This window comes from Camponotus vicinus, unplaced genomic scaffold, assembly GCF_025532165.1.
Source record: "Camponotus vicinus isolate PSW18456_S1 unplaced genomic scaffold, iyCamVici1.0 SCAF_14, whole genome shotgun sequence".
In the NCBI taxonomy this organism is placed as follows: Eukaryota; Metazoa; Arthropoda; class Insecta; order Hymenoptera; family Formicidae; genus Camponotus; species Camponotus vicinus.
In genome coordinates, this window is record NW_028141950.1 from 9,479,552 (window position 1) to 9,498,116 (window position 18,565).

The window sequence follows — 18,565 nt, forward strand, 5'->3', positions numbered from 1 at the left end:
AGATCTGAATTACTCTTTTCTTTCCTTAACGTGCCACACTATATATCATTTTATCCTACTCGTCGAATGAAGATTGCGATAAAATGTGCAATTATTTCGATTCTTAACGTTTATTCGATACTCAACGAACGTAATTAGTTTACACTCGTAATCGTAATTAAGTGAGAGTCTCATCTTATTTGTGCAGATGTATATTTTTCTCTGTACTATCACTCTTTTTCATCCCGTCAATAAATTACCTCGCGCGCTTTACATCACATGTATATGTCATCGCGATAAGTCATGCATTAGTACAATAAAATTTATTCGATAATCTATAATTCAACCCCGTCAATGGTGGACCATCCAGCCCTTCGTGATCCTTTTAGTCCTAGGTAATATCCTGATCCTAAATATTGTAATTTTAAATATAATTCAAGAACTTCCGTACAATTTTAAGAACAATTCAATAAAATAAATGACATAATTTTTATCTATTAAAATAGATAGGAAAAATAAATTTTTTGTATAAAAATATACTTTCAAGCTATCATTATTTAATTAGAAAATATCAATTACTGTATGCATTATGTGTGAAACAAAATATTTATATAGCGTATTTTTATTTATTATAGTATTGTATTTGTAGAAAAATATATGTTTGAATACTCGCAGGTTGGGTCGACATAGGTGGCATTGAAGTCTGAGACGGACGTGACGTCACAGCTGCGCGCGCTTCCGTTTTACTTTTCTTCTTACCCCTTCTTACTACCTGTGCGAGATCCAGTTTCCATGCTATACTGCGCGAGCATGTGCTCTCTATTTTTTGTTGTGATCTTTGCTAATCTCTCATGTAATATGTGCAATATTGAATAAACACTTTATAAGACAACAGGTTATGGGCCTAGGTGCGTGCCCCTGTGCATATTTTTTGAGTATATATAACTTTCCGTGAGTTTTCGTATCGGCGACTCGTGAATTGACATTGAGGTTAACCGGCCACGTGCAAAAGTGTAATAATACCAAGATGGACAACGAACTAGCGAGGATCACTAAGCTTAAAGGGCTAGAGAATTGGGGAACTTGGAAGTTCCAGATCCGCATATTAATTCTCGCCAGCGAAGCGCTCGAAGTCACGACCGGAGAAAGTCTGAAACCGGAGTTAGCAGACGGGGCGAACGCCGCTGCAGTTGCTGAGCATGAGAGGAAACTCAAAGCATGGAAGAAGTTGGATGGAGTGGCGCAGAAAATTATAGTTACAACGGTAAGTGACCAGCTTCTTCTCCATATCATAAATTGCCAGTCTGCGAGGGAAATGTGGCAAAAACTGCACGAGATTTTCGAAAATCAGAGTGAGACTGCGAAGCACATGCTTCAGCAGCAGTGGTACTCTGTAGGGAAAGATCCGGCAGATGACATTGCCGCACATATAGCAAAAATTAAGGATCTTGCCCATCGTCTCAAAGTTCTAGGAGAGCCAACAACGGACAGTATGATCATGACAAAAATCCTCATGACGTTACCTCAAGCGTACTCACATTTCCACACCGCATGGGAGTCAACGAGTACTGATCAGCGCACCCTGTCAAATCTTGTTGCTCGGTTGAGTATGGAAGAGCTGCGAATTGGAGCCAGCGGCACACAAGGTAACAGTGCATTCTATATGAAAACTAATTCGCAGAATCCAGAGAAGAACTCAGCCAGCGGCAATCCAAAAAAGCAAAGCAAGTGTTTCAAGTGTGGTAAGCCAGGTCACTGGAAGAGGAACTGTCGCAAAGGACCTGAAAACTCAAGTGACAGCGAGAAGAAACAACATCGAGGAGCAGCCTTCGTAGGAGAAGTTCTTGCTGCAACAAATTCAGAGACGCAGCAGCTTTCGGCAGAGTGGTACCTTGACTCAGGTGCCAGCCAGCATATGTCACCAAGGAGAGAATGGTTCGTAAATTTTAAAGAATTATCCACACCGAAACCTGTAAGAGTTGGCACCGGAGAGGTAATTTTTGTAACTGGAAAAGGAGAAATAGATTTTCTGGCTCATGACGGAGTCAAATGGATGAAAAATTACCTGTCGGAGGTCCTGTTTGTACAGAAATTGAAATATAATCTTTTTTCGCTATCCTCAGCATTAGATAAAGGATTGAACCTGGCATCAAACAAACATACCTGTTTTCTGAAAAGAAAAGACAGTGTGGTTGCAGTGGGAGACAGGCATGGCAACCTTTACAAGATGAGGATCAAAACATGTACTCCGGAAACCAAAATCGAAGACTACGCAGAGGCACACTTACACATCGGAGAGAGTGAGAAACTGAGACTGTGGCACGAGAGACTCGCACACCAGAACATCGCACACGTCACCAAGACACTAAAGCATTGGGGAATCAAGGTCAAAACCGAAAAGAATTGGTTTTGCAAATCGTGTACACTTGGAAAAATGTGTCGCAAGCCGTTTCCGAGAAGCCAGACACAGTCGACGGGACCAGGTGAACTAATCCATGCTGATTTGTGTGGCCCCATGGAACATTTCTCAATAGGCAAGTCGAAATATTTCTTGTTGTTCAAGGATGATTATTATTATTCTCATTACCGGAGCATTTATTTTTTGAATTCAAAGTCTGAGGTCAAGGGACGTTTTGAAGATTTTCTCAGAAGAGCCGAGAATGAAGTTGGAGTAAAAATCAAAAAGCTAAGGACTGACAACGGACTCGAATTCATAAACAAATAGATGGAAGAAATAACTCGTAAAAATGGAATTAACATGAAAAAACTGTTCCTTATTCTCCTGAACAGAACGGTGCAGTTGAACGAGAGAATAGGACTGTGGTGGAAGCAGCGAGAACCATGCTTCAAGCGAAGAACATCAGCCTACACCTGTGGGCAGAGGCAACAGCAACCGCAGTCTACGTGCTGAATCGGACCGGCACCAGCAGTATAGCAGGAAAAACACCCTACGAGCTATGGTTCGGCAAAACGCTGAACAACATAAATTTTAAAATCTTTGGTACAAAAGTCTATACCCACGTTCCAAAGCAGAAGAGGGGAAAGTGGAGCTCAAAAGCAAAAAAAGGTTTTTTTGTTGGATACGACGAAAATACGAAAGGATACCGAATGTGGTTTCAGCAAGGAAACAAGGTAGAAATATATCGAGATGTATCCTTTCCACTAGAAATTTCCGGAGAATCGTCAGCCCAAGAAGAAATCGAAGATGAAGCCGAAATTCAAGTCCAACAAATGCAACAAACTCAAGAAAATGAAGAGGAAGCTGAGAACGACAACAACAATGGTTTGGAGCAAGTCCAAGAGAATCACGTCGAAGAACGCGAGGATGCGGCACAGGAGCCGCAAATACCGGACGCAGGACGCGCCGAAAATCAGATCTACGAGCAACACCAGCCAGCTGAACAAGCGTACGGACTTCGTAATCGAGCTAACCTTAACAGACCAGCAAGATTCGACCAATATATAGTAGACATTGCTGAAATCTGTTTCGCTGAAGGCCAGGACCCAGTGACGTATGAAAAAGCAGTTCACTCCAGCGATGCCGACCTCTGGAAAAACGCCATGAGTGAAGAAATGGATTCGCTGATGGGAAACAAGACATGGCAGCTCGTGAAACCGCCGGCGGACGCAAAAGTACTCCAAAACCGATGGGTTTTTAGAAAGAAACCCACGCTAGATGGTTCAAACACAAGGTACAAAGCACGTCTAGTCGTCAAAGGTTTCAGTCAAAGGCCAGGCATCGATTTCGAGGAAACTTTCAGCCCTGTGGCCAAATATGCATCTATTAGAGCGGTTCTATCATTGGCGGCAGCATCGGGAATGCATTTGGTGCAGTTTGACATCAAAACAGCTTTCCTCAACGGTGACCTTGAAGAAAACATTTTTATGGCTCAACCTAAAGGTTTTGATGACGGAACGGGACGAGTTTGCAAGCTCGAGAAAGCTCTTTACGGTCTCAAGCAGTCTGCACGATGCTGGAATCGAAAATTCGTGCACAGCTTGGAGAAAGTCAACCTAAAGCCTAGCGAAGCCGATCCATGCATCTTTACTGCAGAAAACGGTGGAGAAAAACTCATGCTCGCCATCTACATTGATGACGGTTTGGTGGCCACGACATGCAAACAAAAGGCAGAAGAATTTCTGGACTATCTGAAGACTGAGCTCGAAATCACAGTCACTCCGTTACACCTGTATCTCGGAATGGAAATCGAACAACTACCTGATGGATCTTTGTTTGCAAATCAGAGCAAGTACACATAGAAGATACTGCGGCGTTTTCGGATGGAAGACGCACACACGGTTGCCATCCCGGCTGACCAGCACCAGGATCTGAGCCTGCAGAACATCAACGACGAGGAAGAACCAGTTCAAGCGCCCTATAGAGAAGCTGTGGGGAGTCTCTTGTATCTGGCAACCGTTACAAGGTCAGACATCGCGTACGCCGTACACGCGGTTAGCCAGTATTGCGAATCGCCCAAAAAGGTTCACTGGCACGCAATCAAACGTATCCTTAAATATATAAAGGGAACAAGCGACTACGGGCTTTGGTTTCCGTACAGTAAAAATAAAATAAAACTCAAGGCATACAGTGACGCGGATTTTGCGGGAGATAAGACTACGAGAAAGTCAACAACCGGGTTTTTAATTAAATTTGACAAAATTCCGATTGTATGGGGCTCGCAAAAACAAACGTCGGTGTCGATGTCTACTATGGAATCCGAATCTATAGCAGCTAGCGAAACAGTTAGAGAATTAATCTGGGTTTTGAGGCTTTTTCGCGGTCTAGTCAAAGATAAAATCGAAAAACCAATAATGCTAGTCGACAACCAAAGCGCAATAAAACTTGTAAAACTTTGTAAAGAACCCGGAATTCCATCGTAAGACAAAACATATAGAAGTAAGATACCATTTTGTTAGAAATGCGCACGAAGAAAAGGTTTTTGACTTGGATTATATAAATACAAACAATCAAATCACCGACATTCTGACGAAGCCTCTAAGCAGAGATCGTTTTGAATATTTACGCACTAAACTTGGAGTAATCGCGAAGAAAGAAGTATGTCAACCCAAAGTGGGAGTGTAGAAAAATATATGTTTGAATACTCGTGGGTTGGGTCGACATAGGTGGCATTGAAGTCTGAGACGGACGTGACGTCACAGCTGCGCGCGCTACCGTTTTACTTTTCTTCTTACTCACCTGTGCGAGATCCGGTTTCCATGATATACTGCGCGAGCATGTGCTCTCTATTTTTTGTTGTAATCTTTGCTAATCTCTCATGTAATATGTGCAGTATTGAATAAACACTTTATAAGACAACAGTATTTATTAAATATTTTCGATTTATTAGATATTTTCGAATTATTAGATATTTTCGATTTATTAGATATTTTTGATTTATTAGATATTTTCGATTTATTAAATATTTTCGATAAATACATTATATATATAAAACCATATTTCGTCGTGACAATAATAGGTAAACGTATATTACGTTTACCAACGTCATTATGCGTTTAAACCTCATTGCTAAAAAATTATTTTAATTTTGTATGACGTAATATTTCAGATAAACGAGTGTATTAATACTTTTGAAAAGACATGTTTATATATTTCGTTCGACATTAAATATCAAATGTAAAGAAGGATCATACAATAAAAATTATGTAAAGAAGAATCATACAATAAAAATATTAAATGAAAGATTACAATAATTTATTAATAACAATTATACAATTCGTATACAATATTTAATCGTAATCAAAGTTACATTTTCAAATTAAGCCCTTATGCGAGAAAATAATAATTATTCTACAATCGTGACAACTGGAGAGTATCAAAATATCTTTGTGAATTTTGTGCACGTGTTTAAGAGAACTAACAACAAATTAAACATGTCTATATTATATTCCAAATTAAAAAAGGTACTACTAAAAAAATCCTCTAAGTAAAAAGATGAAGATAGAAATTTATCCGTAAAAAATTTTAATAAAGATATCGAGAACAGAAAGAGAGGGAGAATTTTTTTTCGTCATATTTTGTTTTTGTGGTATTTGTATAATAAAATCATTAAAATGGCATGTGTTTCATTAAAGAGATTAATTTATTAATTAATTTATTAAAATTTCGGGAGAGAGAAAGATCATTTGATATATTCCTGTAACTTCATGAATTCAACTTCATGAATCAAACTTGATGAATTATATAAAATCTCTTATATTACGATTAATTCTACGATTGCACATGTTCAATGGGTTGTTGCATTATGCATCCAATGGATCTATTATATGATATATCGGTAAGCATGTTTTTATATATAGTTTTTTTTTACTAATTTTAATAAGAAATAATTGATAAAGATAACGATCAATTATAATTCTTGTAAATAATACGTTAGTCAACGAGTCAATATTTTATAAGCAATAAGTAAAATTCTTTTCATTTTCTATTCTATAATTGAAATCTTGTGTCTATCGTTTTCCAGCAAATACAAAAGATGATGTTCAAGCTTCCGCGTTTCTGTGAATTGATAAATAATCATTGTGATATACTTCACAATTGGAAAATCAATAACTTGATGAGTTTCTTATCACGTTTAAGAAGTGATATTGAAGATATAGATATCGATTATGAATATCGAAATATTACAAATTCAATAAAGGTAGTGTATATAATATATCATCATTGTATTTAATATACTATAATATATATGTACTTGTACATCTATATGTATATTTATATATATAAACTTAAATTTAAACAGGCCATAAGAGCTAAACGCGGATGGTAGTGCGTAAGCTCAGTGGTAAGAGCAGTCGCCCGGCAAGCGAAAGACTCGGGTTCGATTCCCGATTCAGCGACTTTCGGCCCGATATTTTTCTCGCCTACAACATTACAGGGGGGAAAGAGGGATAATAATTAAATAAATTCTCGAATTGAGAATTATTTAAATTTGCTTGGTATCGTACCAAGAAAATTTGTGCCCTGTGCACATAAATAAGTTTCAACGAAAACTTATTTCTCGTTGAACTTACGCACTACCATCCGCGTTTAGCTCTTATGGCCTGTTTAAATTTAAGTTTATGTTTTAATACACAGAGCCTAATTACTTATAGTTATTTATATATATAATCTCATATGTTATTTAATATTATTTACAATGCATAATATCATACATATCTATAAAACGTTGTCAGTATTTGGTGATCTTGCGAAACGATAGACCGTAATTGTGTGTAAATATTATACATTATGAGCTTTATTAAATATAGCTTTATTAAATATAGCTAGTGGAGATAGAGCAATAAGTATAGTTCATTTTTACAATTGTATACTTTTGTAATCATCAATATAATTTGAATATAAAGTAAGTCATTAAATATAAAGATAAAATATATGTATATACTTATCCCGAATGATGTAAAAATTCATACATGATAACTGTTATAAATTCAAAAATAATTATATTATTATATTTATACATTCACAACTAATTATAGAGGATATTATTCGCGTTTCCCCTTTCACTCATAAATTCTACAATCAGTTTGTAATTATCGGTTATATATAATGTCGAAAATTAATTATATTTCCATGTTGAAAAAAATATTGTTTATACATATATATATATATATATATATATATATATATATATATATATATATATATATATATTTATATAATCGCAATTATTAGGTTTCGCTTCGATTACTCAAAAATACAAATTAGATATATCATTATATTATGTTGTTTACAATTATGAAAACGGATGTGATATTTTTTAATAATCAAAATTTTATGGAAGGTAAGATTAAAAAATTTCTTTTATCTTCATTGATAAATCTAATATTAAGATTAAATCTGAAAATAACAGAATCAATTTAGAAATATTCTAGAAATATTTTTCCTACATTAAGATTTATTGAATCGTACGGAAAAGAAGATAAACATTAATTTAATTGTAATTATATCGGCTAAATAATATCGACTGGATTCAGTAAAGCATCTTCTATGTTCTTTCTTAATGCTATAATATTTTTCAGACAAAATTTGAAATTTGGTCTAGCATCCGCTGTACTCCAACAACGTAGCATCAACTGGTACAATGATGATGGACAGTTAAGAGTCATCGGCAACCTGCCTCCAGCACGTACATAATTTATCACTTCTTCATCAGTCTTGGCAATATAAGGTTGCTCACCCAACGATGTAATTTCCCACATTAATACCCCAAACATCGCTTTGAGAAGTAAATATTTTGATCATCAAAGATTCGGGTGCCATCCAGCGAATGGAAAGCAAACATTGTCCTTTCTAAAACATGATTTTAACAAAAATTTAATTTTCTGGTTCAAGTTGTTCATTTTTAGAATATGTGCAAAAATGAAAAACGTTCATTTATCTCTTGCTATGTATAAATAAAAACTATTTATATTCTATATATATTACTTAAAGAAACAATGCACGATACTATTATGATAAAAAAATGGAAAGTATTTTCAAAAGAATTCATTTTTTAATCATTAACTTTTTTTCATAATTGTATTTTCATAATTGTATTTATTACCACGCGATAATAATCATCCTTGTAGATATCTCTAGCTAGTCCAAAATCTCCAATTTTGATGACACGATTCTCGCGATTTCTCGAAGATACTAAACAATTGCGACACGCTAGATCTCTATGTACGAAACGCAACTCTTCCAAGTAGCAACAACCTCGCGCAACATCTTCGCACATGGCGAGCAAATCCTGCAAACGCAAAGCAGGCGAATCTGACGCTTGCAAATTTCGACAATCTCTCAAATATTTTAACAGATCACCAGTTTCCATCAATTCCAACACTAGTAAAGGAGAATCCCCATCTAAACAAACGGCCAACAATCTTATTATATGTTTGTGTCGAAAATGATTCATAAGCTTGGCTTCCTTTAACAAATTCTTTTTCTCATGGGAAGAAGCATCTTTCCGAAGCGTTTTTATTGCAACGGATATCTCTGTGCCCGATCTTTCTAAGTTCTTCACATTTCCTTGAAACACCTGCGAAATATTTCACAAAAATTTACATGCGTACTTCATTAGAAAATGTATATAGTTTAATGTCAAGTAATATTATATTTTACTTTATATTAAATAATTCAACGAAAAATGTATAATAAAGTGCATGTTAGTTGCCTCATCTAAATTTTATATTACTTATAATCTATTATAAAAATTTATGTAATTTATATCTTTATTAGAAAATACATATCTGTTTTGTTGAACCAAAAATTAATTTGAAACATTGCTTGAAAAAATTAATTTTTACCATTCCGAATGCGCCGCTACCAATAAGTTTTGTAAATGTAATTTGTTTACGTGCGATTTTAGTTATCGCACATTCATCCGGATTACAATGTAACATAGGATTGTAAGTCATATTGAATTGAGTGTTTTGGTAAGGTACTTCACGTAGAATCGCCAATTCTACATCGGTCATTGTTGAAGATAAAAATTGTTCATTATTACCTCTGCGTTGACGATACACTGTTATAAAATTTCGACTTAATTATATAATAATATGTATTATAAAATCTACTGCTTTTTAGTTAATTTATTCGTTTAGTTTTATATAAGTAATTTACTATTTTCAGTAAATTTGTAGATATTATATCAGATATATATGTATAATCTACAATTCAAGTCGATATCTACATCAAATATACTTACAACGATAAAGGTAGCAGACGCAGATTATAGTAACTATAACGATAAAACTTAACATCAATAATAAGTAATATGTTTTCGCTATTATTCCAGGAGTGCTCAAAATATCTATATTAAGCAAAAATATAATTTTAATATCTTCGTGTGTGTATGTATTTACAAGTTTATTTTTCCTTATAACTTTATTACAAAAATTTAATTTTTTTAAATTTTAGGCCTATTCATATTTAAAGAAATTAGCACATAATATTTTAATATCTACGCAGCACAGAATGTTACAACTACTTTGCAACAATATTGCAATGCAACATTACAGAAACATTGTAAAAATATAAATTAACAAAGTATGAATTAAACATTAGCAATATGATATTTATATTTTAGAAACATTTTAAAATTATAACCCTCTTTAATTTATCTATAAAAATAATGTAATAATATATTTTTTTATATTTGTATATATGCGATGAATTTTACTTTTTTGCAGAAGTCAAATGAAATAATGACACAGAAATAATATCAGTCGATTAAATATAATTCTAAGCTAAAGATAAGCATTGCTATTTTTTTATTAAAATATAGGTAACATTTTATATGAATGTTACAATATATTTTATGATATATTTTCTCTTCATATACGAATACGATATTAATCTTCAAAGATAATATATCTTTTTATTATATTAAGTATATGGATACTATTATATCTATCATTATATTTTTCTATGCATTTTTATGTATTTTTCACATGCAAATATATATAGTTATAATTATTAAAAATATAAGACTCGAAATATAAAATTAAACCAATCAGTTTTAAAGGTAATACTAGTCAAGTATCGACCTTATAACACAGTTATTTATTATACAAATAAATAAGTATCGAACAAATTACAATGAAAAGATTGCGAACGTTTCGACCCTATTTTTGGGCCTTCTTCAGCGCAAATGTGATGATAAAAAATGACATAGGTTTTATCGGAGTTAATTATAAAGTGTGCCGTCTAATGTAAAGATACATGTTTCGGTATCTCATTATTTTATATATACATATATAGTTATAACAGATCTTTAAAACTTTTAAATAAAAATATAATTAGTAATGTTTAATTATTTCTATAATTATAATGTTTATATATATATATATATATATATATATATATATATATATATATCCCATTATAAGAGTATAAAAAACATTTAAAATAAAAAAAGTGATTCGTAAGTAAAAGTTTAAAGTAATTTTGTATAAAAATATAATATTTTATTTTATATGATTATGTTTAAATACAATTTTGCAATATATTATCTTAGACATGATTATCTTAGATATTGCAAACTTCTATTTATATCAAGCTTTTTAATTTAATTAAATGTTTTCAAGATATTTATCCATCAAAAACAAAAATATTTTATACGTAATATTATTAAATGGTTGCAATAACATTGCATTCTTTCCAATATATTACACTGTAATATTGCTACAATGTTTCATTGTAAAAAGCGGACATCTTAACTTCATCACAATCTTATAACAATAACTCAATGAAATTATTCTTCTAATATATCCATGCAATCTTATTGTACTGTATGTGTATCTTCGTTTGCTTACCAAGTGTTGAAAAAGTAAATCTTTCATCAGCCGGCCATGTAAAATTTTCCTCATATTCGGGATATCTCAATATCAAGCGAAACTTGTATAAAGTTCCCGATTTTAAATTTCCGACATGGTATATTATTTCTTTGTTATAATTCATTTTAATATAATTCATTGTTAGCCACTTTACTGTTGCATTCTCTTTGTACTCTAGTGTGGAAGAGACCGTCAGATTGATTTTTGAGATCCATGAAATGTCCATGCTATTTATGTCGACCTCGCTCAAAGTAATATTGTTTGGTTCTGAGTATATGTGAACGATCTTGCTTAAACTCTCCTTGTAGTAATTTCTATTATTAATTGGATACAGACCCACGTATATCAAATAATATTGTACTGATAGCGACAAGATAATCTTTGTGAAAAATCTGCCGTCTGCCATACGTTTCGGCATATTGATAAATTGTTTGCTTTTTTGTTGCGTGCCGTTCACTAATGTAACTGACTTCCAACGCACTTCGTAGTTCACGGCCATGCAGTTCACTTTCTTGAGTGGCATCCAATGAACTACTGCTATAGTAGGCGTCAAAGCTAGAACACTTACGTTTTCTGGTGCATTAAACTTGCCCCAATTAGTTTTTCTTGCTATCACATTCGAATCGAATGGATTTATTGATAATTGATCAAAGTAAAAATTGCTTAAAGTAAACTTCAACTTGTACTCTGTAAATGGTGTTAAGCCCTTAATATTGTAATATTGCTCCCATTTCGTCTGCACATTGAATTTCTCAGACTTGTTGAGATTGTTGTCTAAACAGCTTACGGAGATATTATATATAGTAGTTGGTAAATTATATTTTTTGCATCCACTCTTTACAGCCGGCTCCGGAAGAGGTCTCACAAAGATGGTGTTTGCCGCTGCATCCACATTCTCAAAATTATAAACTTTTTCGTCAGGTGTCAGATATCTCATTGGAGGATATGGTTGTAAAGATTTATCAAAAGCGTAAATTTTATAAAACATATTATTATCTGAACTTATTATTATCTTCTCAACATATTCGGCTGCATTTACGCTCGTGAGATTTGCATATTTCTTTTTCAAAACGTAGAGTATATATGGAAACGGATCATTTACTAAAATGTAAATGTTTGTTTTGTCAATCGTCATAGATTGGAAGTAAAAGGTATCACTTACACTTATGTTTTTCTTGTGTAAAATCGCATTGCACATAGAAATGTTAATGTCTGTTACAATTATGTAAATGTCACTTAACCAGTAAATTAACGGCTCCTCATTATTCATGTTATCAATTATCATATCACGAAAAGAATTTATTAAATAATGAAGTAGGCAAAAGGATGCATTTATTCGAACAATTTACTCGATTTTTCCATCAAGATGATATTTCATTATATCATATTCTGTATGCGTCCAATTGTATGATACGTGATATAAAGTTCTAAAAAATATGTAATTATTTTACTCATTATAAAACATTATTTTAACAAAAACAGAAACTTATATGTAGTGATATTTCGAAATTATTATAATTATATAATAACTTATTATTTCTTTTTACTTATGATTTTAATTATAAAACTACCTAAAATTATAGAAAAATTATAAGTTTGCGTAAATCTTTAATGGAAAATTATTTTTTCAGGTGAACGGTAGTAAACGTATCCCATAGACGGTGATACACTTAAACGGAGAATATAAATTTTTGATTTGAAAATCTTATCAAATTTAATTATGCCATTTTCCCACATTGTTAAGTCGAACTTTACAATATAAAAGTAGTCTAAGTCTTGAGAGGTTATATATAGATTTCTTGCTACCCAGTCAATGCAGAGATTATATGGATAATTATCAAAGCTAGCTATTTTTGTGATATTATTTTCATTAATCTTCAATGTCATTAGGTTTCTTTCTGTTAGCCAATAAATTCTATGTTCCTGTATCGAATAAGCGGCATATGTTACTGATCTGAAAAATAGGAGCTATATTCTATTACTGATCTGAAAAAGAGGAACTATAATTGTATAGTAAAAAATTATTTAGTTAAGATTTCTAATTTTATAGTTATTACTACTATAATAGTTATTACTACTATAATGTTGATAATAATAAACCTGTGCATAATAATAATAACTTTAACTTTATAGCTAGTGTTAAAAATAATTTATGATAATTATAACTTTTCTTTTATCAGTATACGTACTCTGACATTACGAAATTAGTAATGTTTAAATCCACGTCCAATATTTCCATACCTTTTCTCGATGTGACTAATAATTTAGGTATTGGATTTTCATGTGTAGTCGACACATTGATAAAATCCGTGTAACGACCAGCAACAATTTTAGTATGCGCACGTACTCGAAAATAATATGTCGTGTTAGATATTAGATTGTGCATCGTGTGCTCCAATTTTGTAGTTGTGATATTTTTATCGTCGCAGGTTTGAATCTCTTTTAAGTCCTCGATGAAAGAACATTGCACTGTGTACCCTTGTATTATTTCATCGGTAAATTCAGGTTGGTTCCATCTGTAAAAAAATTAAATTTTATCCATTTTATATTTAACAAAATTATAACAGAATTAACATTTTGATATATTTATGTCGTTGAATTTAAGAAAAACAGAGAAAAATGAAAGAATACAAACTGAGAATTTAGATTCCTTACCTCAATGTCACAAAAATGTCGTTTACTTTTTCTGCGAATTGACTGTCAAATTGTACAAATGCTCTGAGAGATGTTGGCTTGTTCAAACTGCTTTCTAGAGATTTTGAGATCGTACATACTCGTATTAACATAATTATATATAAGATTAAGTGGATTATCTCAGTAAATCAGAAAGAACAATTTAATGTGAAAATAAAGAAAAGAGAAAAAATAAATGTAAACTACAAAATATGGAAATTAGTACAGCATTGACCTTTAAAAAAGTAATATAAGAATTTTTTGCGTCATTCAAGATTTAGAAAAGTAATCGTTAATTCATAGCAAAAACGAACAAATAACTTTTAATAAAATGACAAGTACTTTTCGATAAATTCCTATAGCTTAAGAAATCAGAAGTATAATATTTGCGATTGCTTTAAAACAAAGTAGCAATTTAATAAAATTGACTTTACCTTAAATTATGACAATTTTTATGTACACTGTTTATATTATGCTTTTCTATTTCTTTTTTAGACGGAATTAGAATTTATATTCTTCTCACTACTGGAAGATATTTTTAGATTTGATTTCCACTCTCTCTTCAATTTAAATTATTTACACTTTTTCGTCATAGATTTTGTTATTAATGTTTTTTGCATTTTTGGCAACTTACCGTTATATTCTGGGATAATAGGAATGTTTAGAAGTGTAACTTCATGGACTTTTCGCTCATTTCTCGCAGCACTATCAGAATGACTCCGGTCAGATTTGAAATTTAGTATATGATGATCACTTTTCTCGGACATTGAAATATCCTTTATGAAGTATAACATACGAAAAGAATTAAGTGAATATCGTTGAAGCGGTTGTTTCTGATGCTTTTAATGATAAATTATATAAATTATAAAATTAAACGAAAAATTGCCATTCGTTTTTTGTTTGCTTAATAATACCGGTTTGATATATACCATTCATAAATGATATAAATTATGATGTAGTTTTATTCATATCGTAAAATCCATTTTTTATTTATTTTTTTTAAGACATCTTGAATATCAAACATAACTCATGTTAAAAATAAAATCAATCAACAGGTTAACGAGAGTCAATGAGGATTCATAACAGCTTTTAGCAAGTAATGCAAGCGAAAGTGTAGCCTTTGCAATTATTAAGACAATTTTGTCTAACGATTTGATTTTTTCTCACCATTGGTTAGTTAACTCCTCTCAATTTTACCGTAACTCAAATTTCTTTTCAAAAATTTGCCGATATTACTAAAGTTTTATTAATGTTTGTACTTCAAGAATAAAAAAGTTAAAAATATTGTTTCTTTAGAGTTATTAAATATTAGTCATAGAATTATATAAATTCCTTTATTTATAACCTTGTCAAGTTTTTTCTGGAATATCGTTATATTTTTAACACAAACAAATCCTGGAAATGATAGTATAAACCGATAATGCCTCCATAAAAATATGTGGATATAATTGTATATAAATGGATATATGTACAATGAAAATTAATATAAATTCTAGTGATTGTTATTGAATATATTGTCGATCGAAATATTAGCGTTAATAGATACAACTTGAAGAATGTTTGATAAATGGTTTTTTTATTAGACAGATTTTCTATCTCGATATTTAGTAGCTCTGTGCCGTTATATAATTATCCTTAACACAAAGAAGTAATGCTAACTTTCTAAATTAATTACATAAAATAAAATCTACATTAGTAAAGCTTACTATATATCAATAAAGCTTACTATATATCAATAAATATTATATATATCATAAATAGAAAGATAAAGAATATCTAGAAAGATAAAGAAATTTTTGAAATTGAAGAAAAATGACATAAAAATTTATTGGAGTATCATCGTATGTATATATTAATGTAGCAGATAGTAGACAGAAAATTTCATTAATTTTAAAAATTGTTATATATAAAAATAATAATTATATATATATATATATATATATATATATATATATATATATATAGAGAGAGAGAGAGAGAGAGAGGGAGAGAGAGAGAGACAGAGAGAGAGAGAGAGAGAGAGAGAGAGAGAGAGAGAGAGAGAGAGAGAGAGAGAGAGAGAGAGAGAGAGAGAGAGAGAGAGAGAGAGAGAGATAATAATACATAATTTCATTAATTTTAAAAATTGTTATATTTAGAAATAATAATTATATATATATATATATATATATATATATATATATATATATATATATATATATATATAGAGAGAGAGAGAGAGAGAGAGAGAGAGACAATGATACAGTCAAATTTTATAAAATACCGTTTTAATTAAATTTAATATAGTATATAACATTCATTTGTAAAGAAAATTTCGAAACTTTATCCATCTTTTTTTTACATTATCGTACATACTTTTCTTTTTATATTGAAATGTTTTATTTAATCTTATCTTATTATATAGATAGAATATATAATTTATTATCATTCATTTTTAGTTACACTACTATATATAACTGCAATAACATTCAACTGTCTCTTAATCAAGCGAAAAATATCTCTTACCTGCGTGAAATTTAAATTCGGACACATGGAAACACTTTCTTTCTGGAGGTTGTTCGAAGTGGTATAATCCTCCGGCGTGATAGTTGCCTTTGTCAATACTAAACCTTTCAATAAAACACATAAAATTGTTCCAAACGTAATTTGCATTTTCGTAAACGTTTGCACTCAATCGGTTTCCGATGAATCCTCAATTAGTTGTTATCATAATTTTTTGTGATATTCATATAATGCAGTTTGAATCAAACGATAAGTAACGCGGTAGCGTGTTTTGGCTAGCGATCATAATAACTGACTTCGAATAATCAATCTGATCATGTGTTGCCATGAATCAGAAACCGGATCTTGGTGCCGTTTTCCTTACTCCATGGGCATGCTAGCGGCCGAAAAGCAGTAACCGTCGAAGCCGGTCTAATGATGGTAGCAAAGAGGGCACCGTCGCGTAGAAAAAGAAAATATAATAATTTATTATATTATTTTATATTTTATATAATATATACATATATATTATTTTATTATATTATTTTATATATTATGTATAATATTAAATAAACATATATTCTATGTTAATATATATATTTTTTTTTTCTACTCGACGGTGCCCTCTTTGCTACTATCATTAGACCGGCATAGACGGTACTGCTTTTCGCGGCGTTCGGCCGCTAGCATGCAGTTGGAGCGGGGAAACCGACACCAAGATCCGGACTTTGGCCATGACGTCTTATTAGCTGCATTCCGTTGTAATTTATTTTTCTCTACGGAATTACTTGGCGTTATTCCAAAAAGAATTAAAATCTTTAAAAAATGTTTGACAAATAGATTATATATGTATAAAACAAAAATAGTTCTATAAATAAAAATAAATATATGTATATATAATTGTTTAATTTGAATTTTATATTAAACTTTTTATATTTGTTGGGCATGTTTACTATATAAAAAGATATTCTGATTATAAGAAAAGTAAGAATGGATTTTAAAAAAATGGTTTATGCGTTTTCTGTACATTCACATAATGCAGTTTGAATCAAGCGATACGTAACACCGTTTTTGAACTAGTATAAATAAGTACAAATTTACAGTAGCACATATATAACTAAAATAAATAATATAATTAATTGTACGAGCTATTATTATCATTATTTGCATTGAATAACCTTATAATATAATAACTTATATAATATAACATTAGTTAATATTAACTTAGTTAATATTATATATAACTTTAGTTAATATTAACTTAGTATAATATACTTAATATATAATAGAATGGAATAGAAAAATTTATAATATTAATTACTTTATTATTTTAATTCTACTATTATAATTTTATATACGACAGTCTTTATTATGCACCAGTGTGCATTAGTGCATCCAATCAAATTCCATCTTTCTCCCGCTATAAATCAATTACTTTATATCCAAAAAATGTGATAAACACTTTAATTACGTGAAATATAATTGAAAATAATTTTTGTGATTTATTTAGTCCATTCATATATTAGATGATATATAACATTTTTATTTGCCAAAATATTTTTATATTATTAAAGAAACATTCTGCTAAGAATAATTAAGAATAATTCTGTGTGTTAAGAATAACTAAGATAATTAAATAAGTATTTATATAATGGTCTCTTTTTTAAATTCATGCATAATAATAAACGTATTTTCAAATATTTTATAAATTTATAAAAATTCATTCCCTCCACAGCAATGATATATGTATGTACAAAGATTTATATGTACAGTTTGAAATAGGAAAAAGCTCCAAAATATAATATAAAAAAAGCTTGAAAAGAAAATTACAATTGTGCGTTAACATTTATGAATTTACAAAATAGTTAATATTACATTATAAAGTGCAGATCTTATATAATATATAAAATACAAAAGTACACATGTTGAATATCTAATAAGTATCTTAAGAAAACAAACATTCAAGTATTAATACATGCATATCCATCTACAATTTTTTCTTCATTAACTAATAATAAGTTACGTATATCAGTTAGATAATATATATAACAATAATATTTATTGGATTCAATATATCATCTCTTCTACGTCACTT

At 30.7% G+C, this 18,565-nt stretch overlaps 2 pseudogenes across 1 annotated transcript; one reads left to right on the forward strand and one right to left on the reverse strand.

Annotated features, from left to right (window-relative positions):
- Nucleotides 1-4,260: 4,260 nt before the first annotated feature.
- LOC145965667 (uncharacterized) lies at nt 4,261-4,860 on the forward strand (annotated as a pseudogene).
- Nucleotides 4,861-5,766: 906 nt separating this feature from the next.
- LOC145965783 (proto-oncogene tyrosine-protein kinase ROS-like) lies at nt 5,767-16,777 on the reverse strand (annotated as a pseudogene). Its single transcript, XR_014436804.1, has 10 exons — nt 16,495-16,777; nt 14,624-14,765; nt 13,972-14,065; nt 13,506-13,832; nt 12,977-13,302; nt 11,296-12,743; nt 9,687-9,791; nt 9,286-9,503; nt 8,544-9,017; nt 5,767-8,290 (listed from the first exon to the last, which is right to left on the reverse strand). The product of XR_014436804.1 is annotated as a proto-oncogene tyrosine-protein kinase ROS-like (transcript).
- Nucleotides 16,778-18,565: the final 1,788 nt, after the last annotated feature.